The sequence below is a fragment of the Miniopterus schreibersii genome (assembly GCF_964146895.1).
Source record: "Miniopterus schreibersii genome assembly, chromosome: 1".
In the NCBI taxonomy this organism is placed as follows: domain Eukaryota; kingdom Metazoa; phylum Chordata; class Mammalia; order Chiroptera; family Miniopteridae; genus Miniopterus; species Miniopterus schreibersii.
The window spans coordinates 35,010,240-35,035,771 of record NC_138101.1 but is presented as its reverse complement, the minus strand read 5'-3'; positions in this window follow the sequence as shown (position 1 = coordinate 35,035,771).

The window sequence follows — 25,532 nt, the reverse complement described above, 5'->3', positions numbered from 1 at the left end:
GGATGATGTTCTTAATTCGTATGTTCAACTCTCTCCTTATATTCAGAATAGTCATAATTAATGGCCTGAATGAAGGTCTTCTCAATACCCACACACTTGGTGCTGTGGCTTTGTAGCCCTCTCCCACTGTGACTTGGTGATTAGCCATGTGACTTGCTTTGGTGAATGGGGTGTCAGCGCCAACATGATGCATAGGCTTGTAAAGGGAATTTTTAAAAAATTGATTTTAGAGAGAGGAAGAGAGAGGGAGAGAGAGAGAAACATTGATGTGAGAGAGAAACATCAATGGATTGCATCCCATACACACCCAGACTAAGGGTCACCTGCCACATTTTTTTTGTACCAAATGACACTCCAACTAACTGAGCCACACTGGCCAGGATGAAAAGAGAGTTTTTAAAGCGAAAAATAAAAGTTATTATTACTTAATAATAAGAAAACATACAAAAGTAAAAACCATATTGGGAGAGTTATTACCTATTCATCTTAAATTATTCCCAAAAAATTGAAAGGGAAGAGATACTTCTAAACTCACTTTGTGAGAACAGCTTTACTGTGATACCAAACCAGAAAAAAAAATACAAAAACAAACAAACAAACAAACAGTATAGGCCAATATCCCTGATAAGTACAGATACAAAAATCCTCAATAAAATATTAGCAAATCAAATTCAACAATACATTAAAAGGATCATACACCAACTAAGATTTAAGTAGAATTTATTCCAAAGATGAAAAGTGGTTTAGCATCTGCAAATCAATCCAAGTGATACACCACATTAACAAAATGAAAGAAAATAATCATATGGTCATGTCAATAAATGAAGAAAAATCATTTGACAAAATTTAACATCCATTTGTAATAAAAAGTCTAAACAAAGTAGGTATAAAGGGAATATATCGCAACATAATAATGTCCATATATGACAAACACATAGCTAACATTGTAGTCCAAGGTGAAAAGCTGAAAGCCTTTTCTCTAAGATCAGGGACAAGACAAGAATACCCATTTTCACCACTTTTATTCAATACAGTATTAAAAGTCCAAGCCACATCAGTTAGGTTAAAAAAAAATCCATTTAAATTGCAAAGGACAAAGTGGAACTTTCATTATTTGTGATGACATGATACTTCATATAAAAACCCTACAGATTTCTCCAAAAAATTACTAGAACTAATAAATTCAACAAAATGGCATCATACAAATTAATATAGATAAATATGCTGCATTCCTATACACTAATAACAAAATATCAGAATGAGAAATTGAGAAAAAAATGTCATTTCCAATTGCATCCAAAACTAACTAACTAAATAAAATACCTAAAATTAACTTAACCAAGAAAGTAAAAGACCTGTACTCTGAAAACTATAAGGCATTCATTTAAAAGAAATGAAGAAAACACAAATAAATGGAAGGATATTTTGTGTTCATGGATTGAAAGAACTAATATTGTCAAAATAATTATACAACCTAAAGCAATCTACAGATTCAATACAATCTCTATCCAAATAACAATGGCTTCTTTTTCACATAACTAGAACAAACAATCATAAAGTTTGTATAGAACCACAAAAGACCCCAGAGAACCAAAGCAGTCTTGGGAAAGATGTACAAACTTGGAGGAATCATTCTTCCTGATTTCAATCTATATAAAAAAGTCATATAATCAAAACAGTGTGGTGAAGTCCTGGGTTGGGGAGTGGGTGCGGGGTGGAAGGGGTCAATGGGGAAAAAGGGGGACATCTGTAATACTTTCAATAGTAAAGATAAATTTTTCAAAAACTCAAAAAAAAAAAAAGAATGGATGAGAAACTAACTATATAATGAATGTTCGAACATGTTCCCCCAGTAAATTCCATTATATTAAAATACTTCACAGAAGATATGAGCATTCTACACAGTAATTCACCTGTGTATTACTTCAAAGATTGAAACATATTCCAAAGAAGTGTAATGCGTGGGTTAGTCTATGCAATAACCTAAAATAAATACATTAGTAGGAAAAAACCATAACAATATGGTACTGGCAAAAACAAACAAACAAACAGAAAAAATAGACACATAGATCAATGGAACAGAACAGAATTGCTCAGAAATGAGTCCACACATATACAGACAATTAATCTAAAACATAGAAGACAAGCATACACAATAAGGGAAAGAATACACATGTGCAATAATGCAGCTGAACCAATATCTTACACCAAATGCAAGAATAAACTGAAAACAGATGAAAAACTTGAACATAAGACCTGAAATCATAAAACTCCTTGAAGAAAACATAGACTACACTTTTGGACATCAGTCTTTGCAATATATTTTGTCTCCAGAGGCAAGGATAACAAAAGCACAAATAAACAATTGGGACCACATCAAACTAAAATGCTTTTGCACAGCAAATCAGGTCATCAACAAAATGAAAATGTAACCTGCTGAACTGGAGAAGTTATTTTACAAATCGTAAACCGGATAGGCAGTTAGTATTGAAAACATATAAAGAACTCATACATCTAAATATCAAAAAATAAATAATCTGATCTTAAAAAGAACAGAGGACCTAGGTAGACAATTTTTCAGAGAAGACTTACAGATGAAAAACAGTTACATAAAAAGATGCTCAATATCATGAATCATCAGGGAAATAAAATCAAAACCACAGTGTGATACCACCTCACACCCGTTAGAATGGCTATTATAAAAAAAGACAACAAATAAGTGTTAGTGAGGCTGTGGAGAAAAAGGAACCTTTTATACACTGTTGGGGGATAAACTGGGGTAGCCACTGTGGAAAAATGTATGCAGGTTCCTCAAAACAAACAATCAGCCAAACAAACAAAAACAATTACTCTACAACCCAGCAATTCCATGTCTTGGTATATATCCAGAGAAAATAATAATTTATATATATCCTTATGTTTATTGTGGCACCATTTACAACAGCCAATCTAAGGAAGCAAGCCAGGTGTCCATCAATATAGGATAAAGATGATGTGATATATACAGATATATAGATAGAGATATATAATATATATAATAGAAATTACTCAGTCATTAAAAAGAATGAAATCTTGCCATTTCCAACATGAGTGAAATTGGAGGTTATTATGCTAGATGAAATAAATCAAAGACAAATACGATATGATTTCACTTACTTGTGGAATCCATTAAGACAAAACAAATGAACAAACAAAACGTAACAGAATGGATTCATAGATACAGAGAATAAATTGGTGGTTGCCAGAGGAACAAAGGTTGAGGGGGTAGGTGAAATAGGTGAAGGGGATTGGGGACTACAAGCGTTAAGGTATAAAACAAGTCATGAGAATGCAATGAACAGCATAGAGAATAGAGTCAATGATACTGGAATTACTTTATATTACTTTATATGGTGACAAAAGGTAACTAAATTTGTCATGGTGATGACTTTGTAATCTATGTAGATAGTATATGACCATGCTGTACACCTGAAAATAATATAATATTGTAAGTCAATTATACTTTAATTTTTTTTAAAAGCAACTTACTTCCCCTGGTAGATTGCTTGAGGAATCTGAGCTCTGAAAACATTTTGCTACTTGAGGAGAGCATGGAGAATGAAGAATGCTGCTCAACAAATGTTAGATGGTAATAATGTTTATGAGCGACTCTCCTCCCTAGTCTTCCACATCTGCCCTTGTGCTGCTCAGTTTAACTTTATGAACCATCCTGAAAACTAATGATTCCTAAAGGTTAAGGTTTTTCAATAAATATAAAGTCATGAATATTAGTTTTCTATTTTATAGGTTCCTGGTCGATAATGAATTCCAGCTTAAGCATTTTCCTTTACTTAATGACAAGGAAGGTTAAAGGATCTTCACTTCTTGTCAAGGCCTTATCAATAGCAGTATAATAAAGACCAATCCCGACCCATCAAAGGTTAGGCATAGAGTATTGGTGATTCTGCAGGGGCACTCTCTCCTGAAGGTTTATTTGAACATAAAGGAAGTGCAGTTATAATTGATAGTCTATGTGATATAATTGAAAGTGTTCCATAATTCTTAATTGAAAGGCCAGGTTACCTAGCACAGGTTAAGCATCTATGCTCAATTACTTAAATTGTCTTCTCAGGTAAATAGTCTGAGAAATTCTAGTCTTGTTAAACTGGACTTTAAAACTCTTATTTTTGAAAGAGAGGAATCATTGGGATGTATTTCCATTCATTACCTCTTTATATTCTTACAATAAACTGTAAGGCAGATGTGTATTTCTCCCCTAAGGACAAAGGAATTGTGTCTCAGAACTGTCAAATGATATGCTCAAGATAATGAAGTCAATGGAGACAGAACTATGTATGATACACCATTTTGCCTTTGGGTCCCAAAACTTTCTTTTTGCATGACAACATATTGCAAACTCACACGTTCTTTATGTCTAAATAAAATATTTTTTATAATTTACAAACCTAAATCTGTGGTTGATTTATAGTGGTGCAAAATTTCATTGATTAGCTTAACTATGTGTTTTAGAACTGTGAGCTCTGCCATTAAGACTTTGAGAAAACAGGGGAAAGAATTTAATATCCCAAACTGACCAATTACACCCTAAATATATAACACCATTTTTTCAATTTTTTTTTTTTTTTTTTGCTTTGAATTTGAAGGCAGACTGCTAAGTCATTTTAAAAAGACTAGGTTTGGAATTTTAAGAATTAGAATGAAATCCTCTCTCTGCCACTTAGCGGCTTAGTGACCTAAAACAAATCACTCAACTTCTTTAATAATCACGGGTGTTTTATTTGTAAGTTGAGGACAATAATGATACTATTTCACAAATTGCCCTAAGGAATAGATGAAAAGTACATGTAAAGTTACCATCACACTGCCTGACTCCTAGTAAGTATTCAATAAATGGCAAGTTTATTGTTTCTATTGCTGTTACCAATCTTGACATTATGCTCAGCGTAGCTGCAATAAACACAGGTTAAGATTTCACTTTTAGCTTATTGTTGGCAGATAAGAAAGTTTCCTATCAATTAAACTTCAGTAGCCAATTTTTTTTCTCTCAAAATTTTATTTCCACCTTCTCTCTCTCTCTCTCTCTCTCTCAAGACCCAGGAATTTTGCTCATATTACATATATGTTCATGTAAAATGAAGTGTGCTTTATTAATAATAATATGCCTTGTTAACCCTAAGGAAATACATAATATTAATTAAACATGATCAATGGGTAACAAGTGTTCACACCACAGTGGATTTGGGAAGTAATACAAGCTCAGCCCAGGTATTTGAGAGTTGATATGACTATCATTCTTGCTCTTGAATCTTCCTGCTGCATGTTCTTGCATGGATACCTACTCTCTTGGTAATCCTTAGCAGTCATTGATCCTGAAAATTCTCCAAAATAAAATATTAAAGCTATTTTTTCCGTCGCTGCCCCCAAATCCTACTCTAGCCTTCAGTCCCTCCAGCACTGACATTGAAAATGCTCCACTATGTTTTCTGGAGACCTTAGTAATTGAACTCTGGAAATCCTGTTCCCTCTTTTATTCATTGATCTCCCTCTTATTTTGTTTTGAAATTTTCTTATTGTTTATTAAGGTAGGTAGTAGCCATTGAAGAATTTTTACTTCTCCTTTTATTATTCTAAGATAGGATTTTCTAATGTATAGGGCTCTATTTCTACATTTTACTTGAAGTTTCCATGCTTAAGCAAAACTTAATGCTTCATTATCACAGTGCTCAATAAAGAATTAAGAGTTCTGAAAGGTCATGAGGAATGTATGTATGTAAATATATTTAAATTCTAATATGTCACAAGTTTATATATTAATAAATTTACACGTTAGAGGAACATAAACATGTATGTTCATGTTCATATACATACATGTTTATGTTTCAGACTTACTCGAATTTATTCAAACTCAGAACTTTTTTTTATGTCAATTATTACATCATCGACTGCCTTCCTATTTCAAAGATTACATATTATTTTGTATCATCCCTACTGTTCTCTTAGAAGGGAACCAGCTTCTCTCAGTTCATATGCACAGATGTGGCTCTACCATGTATAGCAAACAAGCAGGACGTTTTCTAAATTTTCAAATTATTTTACAGGTCTTCTGTCTCATCAACTTAGTGAAGACCTCCTCTGCTTCCAATTTACCTGGGAGCTGTTATCTAATAGTCTGTTCTGGTTTTGTTCTGTGTTGTTTGTTTGTGAAGTTTTTATTTATTTATTTATATTTTGCTTTGGATCTCTTTGACAGTCTTGTTTAGCCTAAAGTCTCTTTCTTAGAATATTGTTTTTAAATATTTATCAGAAAAAAATATTTAAAGAAACAAATGTTTTAAAATAAACGAATGTTTTAAATAACATATATATATATTATAATGAAGGAAATAAATTATAATGAAATGTATTTAGAAATTAGAAACATACTGTGATATTGTAATTTATAATAAGTATATTTGGTTTTCATCCCTGTTTCTGGCATAGAACTTTTAAAATCTTTGGAATTTTTTAAGTAATGAGAGCAACAAAGGTGTCTCTTGTTATGTTAATGAGGTGACTTTTGGACCACCTAAGGATGGGGGCTGGTTGCCAGAAGAACCAATCACTCAATTAGAGGGTTGGCACTCAGTCTCAACCCCTGTCCCTCATCCTCTGGGGAAGAAAGAGGGTACTGAGATTGATCCAATTACCAATGGCCAATGATTTAATTAATCAAGACTTTGTAATGAAGCCTCCATAAAAACCCAAAGGACGTGGTTTTGAGAGCATCTGAGCACATGAACACATGGAGATGCTATATGCATCCAGGTTAAAATATTAAATAATAATTTTATTGAGAGATCTAATAATTGTTATAATTTTAAAATAATTGAGAATAAACAATATTAGGAAATATTTGCAATTACTGAAATGGAACATGTAAAGAGATCTGTGACTTCTCCCAGTAAAAAGTTACAGGCATTGCTAATGTTATACTTTATTGCCTGACATATATAATTGAAGAAAATGTAAATTTCAGTTGGAGGCTAGTGGGGAAAAATATATAATGTTCTTTATCTAAATGGATGGTCTCCCAGAATTTTCTCTGTTGTTACCAGATTTAGTACTCCAACCTTATAGGAAAATTTTTATTATTATGTTTGCATGGATGTTTTAAGGAGGTAGTCTTTCCTTTTTTTAATGTAAACCTTATGGTTCTCTTGGGCTATGCTGACATTTGGTGCAGCACTAGTTTACTGTAAGTAATTTTTTAATTGAAATATCCATGATTGAATTACCTGAAGCAGTTTCATTCCCTTATGTTAATTAACTGTGGACAACATTAAATACCTTCAAATTGCAGTTTATTCCTAAATAGTGGTAGGCTAAAGTGAATCAGATGATGTATCTTTACACTTTACAGATATAAAAAGGCATAAGTTAATGCCTAATTATCATATTTATATCCCATTTATATGTATTCATTTCTCTCTTTATGCAAGTTGACTGCAATTATGTAACTTGATAACCACCACAAAATGCAGTTTTCTTTCTTTTTTTCAGCATACAGAAGAATTATGTACTAATTGCTTTTGCTTTTGTAAGATTTAGAGCTTTATTTAAGTGTAGTGGACAAAAAAATTAAACATTAGTTGCTAGATCAAAGTTAATGCTTCAGAAAGAACATCAATAGCCTATATTTCAATATGTTATGGAATGAACATTTTTAATGTTTTTCATGTAATTAGTTAAAACTTCATCTTTTAAGTCATAATCATGTATCTTAAAACATTACAACTCAATAAATCTAAAACCTGAAAGTTTATGCATTCAATATTATAATACATTAAAGAAATTTTGCAATATATGTTTACCTTTGACTTCATTGAATTTAGCTTCTTCTAATATACCTGGAAAGTGGGATCACATAACATTTTTAAAGACCCAAATTAGAGAAAACTAATTTTTACAAAGTGACAATGAAGTATATGGAACCGTTGTAGGTTCACAAACACTGCACTTATTCTTAGTGTTTTTCTTCAAACAGAGCTGAGTGTAAAATAAGATTGTCACATTTTCTTTTTATTTGCCCTTATGCTTTTCAGTTTTAGATGAATAGTAAATTAAAAGTAACAGAAAGGCATATTAACCAATGTAAATACACTAAATAAGTTTAAAAAATAACTGAGATGGTAAAATAGGCAAAAATATATATACATATAGGCCTCTTTGGCAAGGTTTGCCCCAACATTTCTATGACACAACTAATTGGCCATAAAAGATAAAAGAATAAAAAGAGACATTAGAAAGAACAAAATGAAATATAAAGTGAACAATAAAATTTAAAAGACTTTACTGTGAAAAATGAAAATACATTGTTTTCAAAGTCTTTTATTCACACTTTTTTCTCTTTTGTCTAAATTTCTTTCTTTGTAAAGAGAGGTATGGATTTCCAACAAAAGAACTGATAATTAAATGTTCTTGAAGACTGTTGTGAATCTATTCTATATTTGTCATAGGTTGGTAAATTTATAGTGTTTATGGGTGGGAGGGATGATTGTGCTCACTGATGAATTTGGAAAAATGGATAAGCTACCATTTTCTCTTGTACACGATCTGGTAAGATTTATATAACACAAAAACGGGAGTACTGTGAGAACTTTGTCAATGAAGGAATCAAAGAAAGCTTACAACCAACTTAAATACACTCAGCATGCTGTAGATGGTTGATTTGTCAATGAAAAAATTAAATCAAACTGCCAACCAGCTTTTACCTTTTATGGCAAAGTTGATTTTATGGCCAATTAGTTGTGTGGGAAAAACATTTGCAGAAAAAATGTTTGCAGCAAAGATATCAAAACAAAACTATGGAATATGGGCCTAGTTAGTACATGGAATAATTTACATGAAATATTTGTTAGCAATTTCATAGTAGTTTGCCATTCAGAAAAAAATTTTACATATATGTATATGAAGAGAGACCAAAATTGATGTCATCAGTATATTAGGCATTATATGTTATATCAACCTTATCAAGGTGCTTTCAGACCAAACTTTGATGGGCAGTCATGAAATTACTTAGTCTGGTACCAGATGATATGTGTACTTCTGTTTTCCTCATGTAAATGCAAACTGTTTTGAATACTACTTATTGATGCAGGTTAAAAAGACTTTCCTAGATTATTAAGTTCATTACCAGACCCAAAGGCTTTGCTCATCTGTTTTAGAAATGATACTAGGAGTTTAACTATGTTTGGAACTACATCTTGTTTAAGTGGCACTGACTATTCTATTAGAAGTAGTCTACCAGTCAGTAACTGCCACAATACTTCTGCGTGTTAGACACTGTGCTGCACCACCCAGAAACCCTTAAGAAATGAAGGCCTTATGACATAGCTATTGGAATTTCTCCTGGCAGGTGGTTCTTGGTTGTCACTCCTTTTTGGGAATTGCCTCAGTTGAGCACAGCCTCACCATTGGTCATAACCCCTTCCCAGGGCAGCCCGCATCCAAAGACTTATTGACATGACTGTGAAAAGTTTTGCCCTTTGATTCAATTTTTCCAAATCTGAAGGACAATTCATGTTCCAGATATGTCTGTGGGGTTGCCTGAGCATCCTTTTAGAGTTGCAAAGAAGCTCAATTCTTCCTTTGCTCAATCTAGCTTTCTTCCTCTCATTTCTGCAGATGTTAATCCTAAAGCTGCTCCATAAAATTCTTCTTACATAGTTACCCTATGCATGGTGAAATTAGGCTTCAAAACAAGAGTTTTGGTGAGAAAGAGTTGACATATCCAAGCATAGTTCAAGAGATGTTGCTCTCTTTTAAGGGTTCAGTCTTCCAAACTTGTATAAATGTTTTTCCCCTTTTGAGGATGTCATTAATTGTCATAAAAGAAAGTCCTCTTTCTTCAAGACTACGATTACCAATAACTCTTCTGATTTTCATTATTTTCCCCAATATATTTCTTTTTAAGGAGAGATTTTACTCACCAGAAGATATGAAGCACTAATTTTCTAAGCAGTAATGGTTGTAATTACAAATTAATAAATTGCCTTCTAGTTATTTATAGTTTTCTTATGAGCTTGGTTAATTATAGTGAGAATTATTATATTTACAAATTTATTATTTTCTTACTATGTGCCATGAACTATTCTAGGTGCTTTACATATGTTATTTTAGTTATTCCTCACAAATACTCTCATGAAAACAAAGAAGATATAATTATCCCTGTTTTGCAAATAAGGTTGATAAGATTCAGTGATTTTTCTGAAGGACACACAGCTAAGAAGTAAAATCAAATCTTAAACTCAGGTCCACAGCTTGCTCAAATCTGTATGAAGAACTAATCTTGTTCTAAGTACAGCCTTGTTAAGCTTCTCTGTTGACAAAACAAACAAATTAACTAACAACAAAAAACACCAGAATGTGCCTGGCAACAACTTTAAAATTCATGTACTTATTTTTAGCTAGGATTAACTTTTATCTTCACATCAGAGACAGCACATGTCATTAAATCCCTGTGAACTAGAGGTGTATTCATCTGATCTGATGAACTGAGAATAACTAAAATAGTTCTTTAAATACACACTTTATTTTTATACTGAATGTGTCCTCTATTGCTTGTTTTAGTAGTCCTGAAAAGGGAAGAAAAAGGCACAAAGATAATAATTAATACTACTATTAATATTTGCCAACATAATTTAAACACAACATCTATGAAGCACTAGTCTTAGCATTTTAATGTGTTGAGCCAATTAATACTCACAGCAAGCCTACCAGATACTTACTATTACTATCCCCACTTCACGTGGGGCTGGTAACCAATTTACCAATGGTTACAAAGCTATTGTATGGAAAAGCCAGAGGAGAGAGGGGTCAGTTAAAAAATTAGAGCATCTCACAGAGATAAGGCAGAAAATAGGTGACAGGACCTAAAAATAACATCCTTTTAACAAGCTTCCCATTACCATCTTTTCTCACATACATACCCCTTTTCTACTTCTTTATCTCTTCACTCGTCTAATCTCTAGGTTTCAGGTGAACTATACATGTAACTGGAATGAAAGATATCTGTGTATTGTGATTTAAGCACTCTAGAAAATCAGGTACGTTCAAGTTATTTTCTTCCTGATATAATAGGAACATTTTTACTATCAAGATAACTTCTATGGGTTAAGGTGTTATAAGTACATTTCTGAAAACACATTCTTCATATTTTGACTTGAGGATGAAAGCCACATGATGTGGGGTCCAGGGCAGAACATAGGAAGAACCTGAGCACTCAATGACTTTTTTGCTGTGTTAGCGTTCTATGAGGGTTTTCGGGACAGAGATGTTGATCATGTTCTATTGACAGCGATTATGTAAGGGGGAGAGGGCATCTAATAGGAGTAGGACCATGGTTGTTTAATGATTATGTTAACCTTACTAACTATAGATAAGAAGTTTTCCTACAGACCCTGGGAAACTGGTGGATGTGCTGCAAGAAGAAAGACAGAGCTGTAAAAAGATGAAACACCTTGGGGCCTGGATGGGTCCATTGCTAAGAAAAGAAAATGCATTTTGAGAATAAGCAAAAGACAGGAAGTGCTTTAACTTGGTTGCTGTGCCTGGAGCCTGATGCCCCCCTTCTGGAGTTTGCCTCAGGAATGCTGACCATTCTCAGGTCCCAGGATTTGTGGAAGTGGGTTTTAATGCCATTGAAAATTAACTACTTTGTTATTGGACCTCAAGATCCTAGAATGAGACACACAGACCACAGATCTCATCCCCCTTACCCCTTGCATGCAGCCTTTCTTCCTTACCCCTATATAATGAGCTAGTAGAAGGAGAAGGGAGCAGATTTTATGTGGACAAATCTTGCTGCTCTCCCATTTTGCCAGCTTTATTGGAATAAATGCTTACGTATGATTCAACCCTCTTTGCTTAATTGGCTCAAGTGGTGACAGACAGCTCAGATCTGTCACCTGAACTGTCTTGTTTCAAGGGCACTATGGTTTATGAATAACTTGAGCAATCAAACATAAGATAAAATAAGGACAGGGGATGACATCAACTCCATTATTACTGACTGATAAGAGACTGGATTTCATCTGAAGGTGAGAGCCAAAGAGTTTACTAACTAAATCTCACAATTGGGCAAACCTACTCACCAGTCACAAGCAATACTGGACTAATCCAAATCCAGATGACCATGAAATATATTGAGCCCAGTAGTTATCAGTGGGCTAAAAACCTATTTTGGAGACATCGGCATAAAGGCTGGTGGGTGAAATCATGAGAGCACATGATTTCATTTAGGAAGAGTGTGCAGCACAGAACAGAAATAGTAAGTCTGAAAGAGGTCAGAAAATGATAAGAATAACCTGCCAGAGAGATAACAGGAAAATTTAGAAGCGAGGGATGGCAAGGAATTCAATAATATCATTTAGGAGAGGCTGTTCTACAGTGACAATGGGTGGTAGAGTTGATAACACGGAAAGGACTGAGTGCATGCTATACTTCTCCTCTGCACCAGTTATGTCACTGGTAACCGTCAAAGTGAAAGCAGCCTTAGCAGAGATGATTGGGTCGGCATAACCAATAGCAAATACTGAGAAACATTTGGGAGATAAAAATGTTGACTAAGGGAATGCAGTCCACTTTCTCAAGAAGCTCATACCAGGATGTAAAGAGATACAGTAGGTGGAGGGAGTCTGAAAAATATACTTTTTGCTGTTGTTATTGTTATTGCTATTTTGCTTATTTCAAAAAGTAGAAAAACTAAGCCTTTTTCAAGTAATGATGAGGTATTGAAGGTAATAAATGGGTTGTGATCCCTAGGAAGGAATGGCATCCAAATCAGATAAATGTATTCTGAGAACACGTACAAAAGGGGGGCCTTGGCAAAGGGATACCATGAGGATTTTGGAGCAATGAGACAAAATAGGAAGCAAAACCATCTTGTTTCACACGTCTTTGGATCTTATCATCTTTTGGTTTAACTGGACTTTTCTAGTTAAGAGCGGTGGTCAGCCAATAACTCAGATTCACATGCAATGATCTAGGAGCAAGTTGAAGGCAAAAATTAACTGCCACTCTACAGTGATTTAATGCTCTCGTGAAATCCCTAATCCCAGTGTGTTAAAAGAAAGAGAATTTTGTGGTTGTTGTTCAGACTGGGGTTCTATATCTATGATAAAATACTTATCTCAGAATTTTTTTCTTCATCTGACAATTTTTGTTTTGGCAGGATGGAGGGAATGGCTGAATATAAAACAAAAATGTTAAGCACTGCAGAGACACAGCAAAGGACAGACAGACAATTACGACACTGATATTTGACAGCGATGCTTGAATCATGAGCCAGTAAAATGACGAGGACTTCAACCCATTTCTCTGTGTTGTGGCTGATGAAAATCATGGCACTTCAGCATGGGTTTGACTTTCTATAGTTTATAAAGGGCATCGAACCATGAATATCTAGTTTCAGGACATTAAGATGTAATATTAAAAAAATAACATAGAGACGCAGAGACTACCTTAAATAACTTGAAACAGAGGTGGTAATTCAGGTAATAAATAATGTGTAGCATACCCAGCAAGCCAGTGACACTTCCTGCCATGTACTTGAGCATTTACTTTCTTGGAATATAGTCAAACACTATTTAGGCAGCTTCAGACAGGACACATGTAAAGGTAAAACTAAAAAGTGGTACACTACCTTGTTGCCTATAAATCTCCAGATCCAATAGCGCGGCATTTGTCACAATATTAGACAACTTATTTTGTGGGGAATTTATGATAGTTCTTTATCAATGTCACTGAAAACTATTGTGACTCTCTCTGCACACTGAATTTTGACTTTTTTATTTCCTATAACTTTTAGATGATGGTAAGAGCATGGGTCCTGTATTCAAATAACATAGGTGTTAAGATTTATGGTGCTTTGCAAGTGAAATACTTAAAAACAAATAAACTTATTCTCAATATACTTTTTGATTTAAAATTAACTGTGTGCTAGCAAGGCTCTATTTTAGATAAAATAGGTCATGAATATGTCTAGCCTAAATAATTACTTACTTATCTTTCATTTCTCTTTATTATTTCTTAACTTTTCCCTTGTTCATGACCTAGACTTTTATATTCTCCCCACTGAAGTGATCACAGTCCCCTAGTGGCTCTTCTCTGCTCACAATAAGTGAGACATGAATAGGTATTTGTGAGGCTTCTGGGAAATAGATCTCTTTTTCACATAAAGGGAAATAAATTCTCTTTCCTGTATGATGTAGTGGGACTGTGTGAGGCATACAACTGCCATAGTGACATATGACTCAGGCAGATTTTCTGAGGATGCTGGACTAAGAGTACTCATGTGGAGCCTAGAAAGGAAGCTAACAGTGTGATGGAAAAGAGTGAAGGGTGAAGGCACAAAAGAAAGAAAGAATCAGGGTTAATTATGTATGCTGTATATAATTATATGTATAAACTATTTTACATATTATGTCATAAATATGTAATAAGATATATATATCTCAGGTTAATCATATAATATAAAACTTCACCCTAAACAATTCTACTGATCATCTCCCTTATGTGATCCAATATATTCACCCTAGTGTGTGTCAATTTGATTTGGGTTTTCTCTATCCTACAACCAAGTCAAAGCTGGTATACATAAAACCCACAACAAATATTACAAATGGCTAGAGAAAATACATTTAATTAAACCTTAACGATGCCATGCCATAAAAAAACAGACTAAAAATAGTACAGTGTCATGGAAGACTACTTCAAGTAAAGGGGAGGTTGATACTCAGATGCTACTCAAAAATACAATAAATAAAAATGTAACATTTTCAAAGCTTTCACTGAATTTAGTAACAAGAACACATGGTAGAATAAAGCATGCTGTTTATGAAACATTTGTGCCCTCCTCAAAATTCATATGTTGAAACTTTCATCCCCAGTGTGATGGTATCTGGAAATGGGCATTTAAGAAGCCATTAGGTCTTGAGAGTGGAATCCTTATGATGGGACTAATGTCCTGATAAAAAGAGACACAAAGAGAGCTTTCTCTCCCCTCCTCCTTCTCAGCCTCTTTCCTGACCCCATAATGGCAGAATATGAGACGACAGTCATCTGAAAACTATGAAGAGTCTTTACCAAGAACCTGACTTCCAACCTCTAAAACAGAAATAATTTTGTTGTTAAAGCCACCCATCTATGATATTTTTTTTGTTATGCAAGTCCAACTAAGTCAAAGTATAATGTTTCTTTCAATGCTATGAATAAATTTTATGGTGGGGGAAAAATTGAGATTTCTATACTTTGAGGAATTACTGGGAGTTTTTGAAGTAGAGCAAAAGTAGGCAACATTCACAAATAAATTTGGCTATGAAGGAGAAAAAATAGGTAAAGTAATTGAACTAGTGTATGAATTTGAGGCAAACTGTATGTTTAAGTGGTTTTTTTTTAATTTTAGATTTTAAACTTTTCATATATTCACTTTTAAATATATGGTAACAGGTCAATACAGGAGACTGAACAAATTGAAAACATTTGAGAGAGCTGGGGTAATAAAATGGATCAATACCACTAAGAAGGTAGGAAAGGAATGGAGACAAAGCCTTATATTAAAGACAAACCTTTATTCTACATGTGGTATTAGGAAGTTAAAACTTTTTTATTTGGTTATTTCTACTTATTCCTTGAAGAACTGAAACAGGAACTCTACCAAGAATAAGTAAAGAGGCAGCTGTCTACATGCCTTAAAGGAGTGATAAAAATTTGTATTAGACTCTGTAGAGAAGAGAGGAAATTATGAAAACAACATTTAGGGGATGGCATTGAGGCTTGTTTAATGTTGGAAAACATGAATGTGCACTGTGTTGTACAGTGTTGAATACATAATCCATTTGGTTGTGCTAGTCAACCAGAATAATGGCTTAATTTAGAGTGCAGAGGACTCGTTCATGCCAGGCACTGCATTTCCCCTAAACGAGAGGGAGTTATGATATACTTGGTAAGATAATAGTGACTAAAATTGAGTCGTTGAAGGAACAGGCCCGACCAGGTGGGATAACACTCAAAGGAACAGATGCTTTTGACATGAGAGCGGAGCAGTAATGATCCAAAACCTACATTCAGGAGTGAACTGAATGTAGTCGCCTTCTCCCAGCACTAACGTAGGTGGGATACAAGACAAGGAAGACGCTGGGTGGGAGGCACACTCTTAGCAGAGAACCAGACCTCAGCTGCTGCAGCGAGCCAGGCGAGGCATGTGGAAGCGCTGAGCTTGAAGGAGAGCTCCGCCGCTGAGTGTGTGAGCGCTACAGGGCAAAATGACATGTCTGGCAAAGAAAGCAACAATGGAAAAAAATAGTTGATATAAAGGCAACATAACAAAGAATGAACTTTGTGAATATACCGTCATAAAAAACACCAGCCCGGCGGGCGTGGCTCAGCGGTTGAGCCTCGACCTAGGATCTAGGTGAATGGGGTTCGATTCCCGGTCAGGGCACAGGCCCGGGTTGCGGGCTCCATCCCCAGCGGGGGGCGTGCAGGAGGCAGCCGGTCAATGACTCTCTCATCATTGGTGTTTCTCTCTCTCTCCCTCTCCTTTTCTCTGAGATCAATAAAGATATATTTAAAGAAAATAAAAAACACCAAATTGTTAACAAGAGTTCATTTTAAATAGGTAATTATATCTCTCTAAAAATAATAGTTATTGAAAGTAGGGAGGAGAGAAAGACTAACAGCGCACTCACGAATGAAGAAATATTATAGGAGACATTTTACAGAAGAAATGTTAAAATTGTCTGAACAATTTTTTCCAAAGAAATTAGTTCCATCCTACCTGAGAGAAGACGGTAACTCAGGCTTCTTTCTACAAGGAGTCAGTAGCACTACTCAAAAAAAAAAAAAAATTATAGGTGTATTTAATATATATACATACTATATAAATGTATGTGAAGAGAGAGACAGTGCTCATTCTTTTTTTGTTTGCTCATTTTCACCCCAGGATATTTTCTCCATTGATTTTTAGGGAGAGTTGAAGGTATTGAGGGAGGGGAAGACGGAGGGAGAGAGAGAAAGAGAGAAACATTGATGTGTCTCTCTCACATTGACCCACACGACCCACACGTGCCCAGACCTGGGCTGGGGATTGAACCAGCAACCCAGGCACAGGCATTCGACCAGGAATCGAACCCTCAGCCCTCCAGTGTAAGGCAGATGCTCTTACACTGAGCCACCCCACCAGGTGACAGTGTTCGTTCTTATCGGTAGTGCTGGCTCAGCTGGCTTATAGAGAAATTTGAGTACCGCAGAGCACTAGTGCACACCACCACAGGGCACGGAATAAATTATTCTGGAGGGGTCAGCAATCAGACACACAGAAATGAAGAGACAAAAATATTATTGACATAGCACCATTATCTCCCCAAGGGTAGATGAGCTTTGATAGAAGCAGATATTATACAGACTATGAAATACATAAACCTCTAACTTTTTTTCCCCCCATTTGTGTGTATTATAGATTTTTTACTGTCCCACTGAAATTCATTCTTCATAGATAGGATTCAAGTCAGAAAAAAATAACATAAAATAAAAAATAAAAAGGAACAGGGATTGTGATATTCTCCTTTATATACCATCTATTATCACAGAAGAAAAGGCCTGTTCTGCTCTGGGCTTAGTGTTGAATTTTGAATAGTAGAGAAACACAGAAAAGAAGGCCGTCCTCACTGACAAGCGTTCCACGGAAATAAATCTGAGATGCTGTAATGTGGCAATTACGTTGATATAATAGACAACAAAGCCTCTCGTAACAAACACCAGGGGCCTCAAGGGGAGGGAGACACAGTGTGTTATCATAGAGAGGTTTACTTCATGTGAAATTCATTGAGTATGGGCTGGAGTTGAGATTTTGTTGTCATTTTAATATAGGTGGGTTTTTAAGAGTTGTTTTAAAGGCACTGTATTTTATATACTAACAGAAAAAAAGATTAAATAAGATGATTTAACAAGAAAAAGTTAATAATGACAGGCACTTTAGGTTCTGACAAGATGTTAAGAAAACTGATTTTAAGCAAAGATCATGTGTATTATATTTTTTTTATATGTTTTTCTGGGCAAATGGGAAGAGCTGGACAGGAGAGGAAGGTCATAGGGCTTAAGAGAAGGAAAACTAAGCATCTGTATTTCCTGTAGAAAAACAAAGCAGCCCGATTATGTCAACTATTTATAAGATTGATCGCTCCACAAATATTAAATCGTGTAAATTAATGATGAATGCGTTATTGAGAGAGTCTCCGTCATTCTTATAATATGAACAATGTAAAAAGGTTTTCAAATTTCTATAACACATAGATCAATGCTCCCTGGAGTTACAGTGCTTGCCTTGGGCATTGATCAAAAGATTCTGACTGTTCTTTCTTGTTCTGTAGAGCTAATTATTCAGAATCTGTTTTGATCTAAAAGGAATGTCTCTACCATTCATAGGGAAATTTCAAGATTTCTCTCTAGTGCTACATTTTCACCCTTCTCTGTCTCTGGACGTACCTTCATTAGGACAGAAAATACAGCCCAGAGCTCCTTGTGCCTAGTGCATTAGTACTTAGATGACATCACACAGGCAAATTTCAAAGGTGCCACTTACAGTCTGAGAAATCTGATATGTTATTAAGACTACCAATCTTTTCTAATTATTCAGTGGTAATATTTCAAAAATCACATAAAGTATAGTAGCCTGGTTTTCCATTTTGGGGACAGAAAGTAACAATATTCAGACTTTTTTGAGTGATAGGGTTATAGGACAATGGTGTGAACAACTGTTACGCGGAAATGGTGTAGCGCCCCACCAATGGAACTGCTCATATAAGAGACAATGAAACATGTTGGAGAAAGGTAACTCTAGTTTTTATTTATAAATATAGCTATTTTTGAATTCTTAGAAAATTAATATTCTAAACTTAGTCATAAAACTGAAGAAAAAGAAAAAGAAACACTGGAACACATTGTTTTCTGATGGCCAAACAATAAATAGAAGGAAATACAGTTAAATGTAGTAAAATGGAATAATAGTGGTAGAAGCAGAAGTGAAATCACAGACAATTCAAAACTCATGGTTGATATGAAACGACCAATCAACAGCGATATCCAGAGGAGAAAAACAATTTTGGAATAAATTCTTGGTAAAGCTTGGCTGGGAGCCAGGATGAGATAACTTTTGCCACTGCACTTATCGGGCAGCAGCTAATGAGGATCCTGCCTTACCCTCTGCCAGCCTGTGCCCACCCCCATAGGCTGAGGGAGAGATGCAGACTCAGTCTCAGCTACTATGGGGAAGGGAAAATATAGGAGTAACTCACAGGGAAGAAAATTCAGCTTAACGAAAGGGCTAACTATTCACCTACCCCAAGAAAACAAGTAATATGAGTAACTGACACAAACATAAGGCATTAGGGATTCAAGGGGACTGTGAGAAAGAATAGGATAAAAGTCCGCACTGAAGGCATTAAAATTTATATGAAAATGGCTATGCAGCCTAAAACACGCAAACAAATGAAAAGCAGCAATAACAAAAGCATATCTGTGGACAGATAAAGTCCCTGTGCCACCAATTTATTTTCCCTGCATGAAGAGACAGAATAAGTCATAGATCAGACCAGGAGCTGGCTTTGTATGTAAGTTAATGGAATAAATATACTTAAAGAAATCATATATCAATAAAATGATGGAGAGTAAAAATAAAACACAGAAACCTGAGAGTCACTGGGGGCAAATATTGGTAATATCTATGCAGTCATTAACTTTTGAAGAGGTTGCCCAGACAAATGAGCATAAATACTATATTCTAAGATGTGTAAATCAGGACACTAGAGACCCAAGTAACTTAAATCCATATTACATCATCCTCCTGAAGAAAAATAATTTGACTTCTCATATTTATTTTCTAACAAGAGAGAGTAAGATACTTTCACCCAAAAGTTTTACAGGAAATTTAAAAACTACTATATGAGACAATTGTGCTATCAAAGGTATTTTGTATTTGGTAATAGAAATCTAAAAGTGGACATATATGTTGAAATTCATTTTAGCACTGTTTTTCAGTGGCAAAATTGGGGAAAGGCTAAAATGTAGTATAGTCATATGATGAATATAGCAGTTGAAAGTTAAAACTAAAGCTTTTCAGTCAACATATATCTTTAAAATACATTTATAAATGATAAAAGGAATTGTAGCATTATGCAAACTGTAGGGCATTTATGTTTAAAAACATAAAAATATAAATTTTTCATGGCTATGTAATAATGTTTATAATTTTTAAAATTTTACACATGGATCAGTTACAGTCTTCAAAAAAGGGAATATAAAGAGACAAAAACAGGCATAGATAACTAATTAAGGGAGGAATTCAAATGCTTAATACATTCAAGAAAATTTAAAACCAGGGGAATTAATCTTGATTGTATGTAGACTATCTCAAGATATTTATTTTTATACTTTTAATCTCACTGCCAAAAATGATATAGTATTCATATCATATTCCCAATGTTTTATAATGAAAATCCATTTTAAATATCTACTTTCCTTCCCATCAAAACACTGACTCTAAGCACTTTAGTAGATTAAGTTTAATTAAATAAACATTTACTAAGTACAATAGAGTACTTCTTATCCAAATCAATAGAGCTAGTTAATCAAAACAAATTCCCCAAAAGCTGGAAATCATAAAAATAAAATCTAGAGATGTAAACATTTTATATTAACTGATACTCATTTACCAAATTTGTATCGCAGGTACAAGGTATTTTCTTTGGGATTGGGTCTACTGATTATCACTTGTGTTGACTATATTTCATATGCTACATTCATAATTCACTATCTTCTATTTTTAGATGATACTTTCTTTCAAATAAGAGAAAAAAATGCCAAACCTCTATCAAAATGAACACAAGCTGTGATAAAGGTAGAACAAAGGTAGCCAGAACACATAAAAATAAGCAAATAATTGCCTGAAGATCTTTAGTAAGTATTCCAATTAAGCAAATATTTTTAGCAGAGTCCTGAAAATCTAAGACTTTTCAACAGAGGCCAAAGCCAAGTAACATAGGATGTCCAAACACCTGGAGGTGATCAATAAATAACCCAGAAACTTATGACCTATTTTCAAATACCAGTGGAAAGTCAGCCAAGGTCTATGTTGTAAACATTTGGTTTTATCTAGGGACAAGGCATTTGTTGGAGGACTTTAATTAAATTTGTAGTTTTAGATGGAAGTAGATGCATGTGAACTCAATATCCAAAACATGGAAATAGAGAAAGGTTCTGCCTTCAAATCTATGATCTGACACTTTCTAGCTGATTGATTTGGGGAAAATTTCTTCAATGTGTCTTAGATGTAAGCAGAGATCTCATTCTTTCCTTAATTCCAGATCTTGGAAAAAACTATTTCAATAGGACTGCCTCATACTGAAATATTCTATACAGCAGCCTGGATATGCGCAGCCTGGATATGCGCCTCTTTCTCCCCAGCCCCTTCCTTACTTCACCCCCATCAGGCATGCACAAGCATAAAAAGCAGGAGTCTGCAGACCAGAGCATGCCTGGTCCTGGGATTAATATTTCTTCATTCTTTTTCTATCTTTTAATCTCCAAAGTATCTTGTGACTCTATGGAGCTCACCATGCGTATATTAATTTCACAAAGTGGAAATGGGTACAGAAGACAGTTTGGTCAATTCTTCTAAGTTCTAAAAGTACATTTCTTTACAAAAACCATATAAATAAAAATTGAAGATATCAGCACCAACCATATATTCCTTAGCTATCATAAAACTATTCTCATTGCTCAAAAGAGACTTATTGTTAACATCACTCAAGGTTATAGAATAGCAGATAGACTACATAATATAGATTTTTTTTCTTTTTCTTTCTTACTAGCCTTACCAAAATATTCAAACCAAATTTATGTGCCTTTGTCTAATTATTCATCTATCATCTCTCAATCGCCTATCATTTATCTGTCTCTATTTTTTCTACTTTCTTTGGCTCTTGCTCCTAACCACAATGGATACTAGCCTCCAGAATATTTCTTCCTATGTTGCTTAAATATGTCTCACATTATAGGCATAGGCAGCTAGATATCAATAAAGGAAGAGGGGAATCAGACATTATTAAGCACAATAATCTAGGGAGATGGGACATTGGGAACCCAGAAGGGGCACTCTTCTATTTCCACCCAAATAAATAATCTTGCTATGCCACAATCTCCCACATGCGGGTCCATGGAATTCTTTCCTTGTGATCGTTTGTAACAGCCTGGTTTCCACCACCAACAAAACTAACACAAAAATATTATAATTTTATTTTCAACTGTCTTTTGCAGCTTTCCATCTGAGACTTTTTGTTTTCCCATAATACTTAAGATAATAATACTTGAAATTAGATAAAGAAAAGTTTAGTTTGTAGTGTAATGTGCTTTTATTTTCTACCATAAAGTTGCTTGCGCATTTGCAATAGAGCTAGTCTCAGGAAATGAGGTAAATAAGCAACCTTTTCTAAAACATCCTGCAGGGAAGACAAAATGAACTTTTAATGTTTGGAGCTAGCCACAATACTCAACTCATGAAATCAAGAGTTGTTTTAGATGATTCATTTCCTTTCTAGTGTCTCCCTTCTCTCTCCAAGAACATCTGTCCACACTCTGTCCCTTTGTGATATTCTACTCAACAGGATATCAGCTGATGTTAGTTAATCAAGCAATAGAGTAACTGATGACCAGCATTCAGGTGGATGAATACAGGTAGTAGCTAATAAAACCTTAATAGGCTCTTTTCATAAGTAATGTGTAAAACCTTCAATGATACAAGGAAAATAATATTTAATTCTGAAAGCTTTAACATGGGTCAGGGTAAATATATTGGTATCCATTATGAGGTGAATTGTGTTCCCCCCAAAATAATTCAAGACTAACATCCAGTAGTTGTGAAAGTGATTTCATTTGGAAATAAGGTCTTTGCAGATGTTACCAAGATGAGGTCAAACTTGATTAGTGGATCCTAATCCAATATGACTAGTGTCATTATAAGAAGAGAAGAGACACAACCACACAGGGAGAATGCTATGTGAAACCAAGACACAGATTGGAGTGATGCATCTATAAATCAGAAAATGCCAAGGACTGAAAGCAACTGACAGAAGCTAGGAGAAGAGCATGGAACAGATTCTCTTTCTGAGCTAGCGATAAAGAACCTGTCCTATAGACATTTTTTTTAGAGCTATAAGAAAGTATTTATTGTTAGAAATATAGATGTGCATATCAGTCTCTTTTTTTTGTACTACTTTTTACTCTGACCATAATATAAATATTACATTTTCTTTTTCTTTTTTTATTGTTCAAAATATTACAGATGTTCCCCTTTCTCCCCATTGACCCTTTCCACCCCTACCTACTCCCCTCCCCAGTCTCTCACCATACCATTGTCTGTGTCCTTGGGTTATGCATATATGCATATAAATTACTTGGTTAATTTCTCCCCACCCAGTCACCCAACCACTCACCTTCCCTCTGAGATTCTGCAGTCTGATCCATGCTTCCATGTCACTGAATCTATTTTGTTCGTCAGTTTATTATGTTCTTTAGATTCCACATATAAGTGAGATCATGGGATGTTTGTCTTTCTCTGCCTGGCTAATTTCGCTTAGCATAAAATAAATCAGCCTCAAAATACAAAGGAACCCCATAGTATGGGAGAATATATTTGCCAAGAATGTACAGTGGTGCCTCGGTTTTGAACATCCTCATTTACGAACATTTCAGTTTAGGAACGCTGTAAACCCAGAAGGAAATGTTTCGGTTTTCAAACACACCTCAAAAGTCAAACATGGCACATGGCTTCTGCTGAGGGCAAGATCCTGAGGCCTAGCTGTCAACTGTTGATCCCTCAGTTTTCGAATGTTTCAGAACTTGAATGGTCTTCCAGAATGGATTACATTAGAAAACCGAGGTACCACTGTATCTAATAAGGGGCTAATTTCCAAAGTGTACAAAGAACTCATACAACTCAACAAGATGAAGACAAACAATCTAAATAAAAAATGGGCAAAAGGCCTGAATAGACACTTCTCCAAAGAGGACATACAGATGGCCAAGAGACATATGAAAAACTGCTCAACATAGCTAATCGTCAGAGAGAGGAGAATTAAAACCACAATGAGGTATCACTTCAAACCTGTCAGAATGGCTCCATCAGCAAATCTACAAACAAGTACTGGAAAGGGTGTGGAGAAAAGGGAACCCTAGTACACTGCTGGTGGGAAAGCAGGCTGGTGCAGTCACTATGGAAAACAATGTGGAGGTCCCTCAAATAATTAAATATGGAGCTGCCTTTTGACCCAATGATCCCACTTCTTGGAACATATGAAAATCCTGAAACAATCAGAAAAAATACATGCACCCCTATGTTCATGGCGGTGCAATTTACAATAGCTAAGATCTGGAAACAGCCCAAGTGCCCATGAGTAGATGAGTGGATAAAAAAAGCTGTGAGACATTCACACCTTGGGATACTATGCAGCTGTAAAGAAGAAGGATCTCATACCCTTTGGGACAGCATGGAGGGACCTGGAGAGTATTATGCTATTGACATTTTGAATTTGGACTTCTGACCTCCAGAGCAGTGAGAGAATCAACATCTCTTATTTTAAGCACCCAATTTGTGGTAATTGTTACAGCAGCTCTAGAAAACTAATAACAAGGCCACTTTTATAGTATTCTTATAAAGAAACAACAGAAACTCTGACTTAAAATGTTTTAAAAAGTAAAAAGTTGAAAAGTTGGGCAAGCTTCAGATTTAATTGATTCAGTGGCTTCATGATGTCATCAAAGTCACAGGTTATTTTCATTTTCTTTTAGTGTCATTCTCAATTTTATTTTATACTTTGTGTGTAGAGCAATTCTAAGCATCATATCTAGATTTGAATGTATCCTGAAAAAATACAAAAACTCAACAAAAAACAGAGACCTTTTCAGGCAGCAAATTCTTTTCCAGGAGACACTTAGCAGACTTCCCTCATGAATTACAGGCTAAATATGGGTCACATGCCCATTTCTGAGCCAAATACAGTTGAGAGGAATTGGCCTTTCAGATCAATCAAGCTCCATTTGAGATGAGTTGGATGTTCCATTTGCTCAGCTAGTGTCTCAAGGGAAGCTGATCACCTCCCGCCTGCCCCCAGGGCTGAGACACTAGTTGAACAAAATTGAGGCTTTGTTGGGGAAAAACAATATGAGAGGAGAGGTGCAAGTAGATATAACCATTGCCTTAAAGGAAATTTTTTCTCTCTTTCTCTTTGATGTGATGGTCCTTTTTAAATTCAAGGATAAGAAGGTACCATCTTTTCTTAAATTTTTCAATTGGGTAATTTTCAACATAGTTAATTAAATAGGTAAATAAACCCAAGCACAAAATGTCCTCGGCATACTAGAAAACTACCTCTTAGTAATTAAAAGAGACACTAAAAAATATCTTATCTCTTATTTGGAAATAATAATCAGATAAAGTCCTC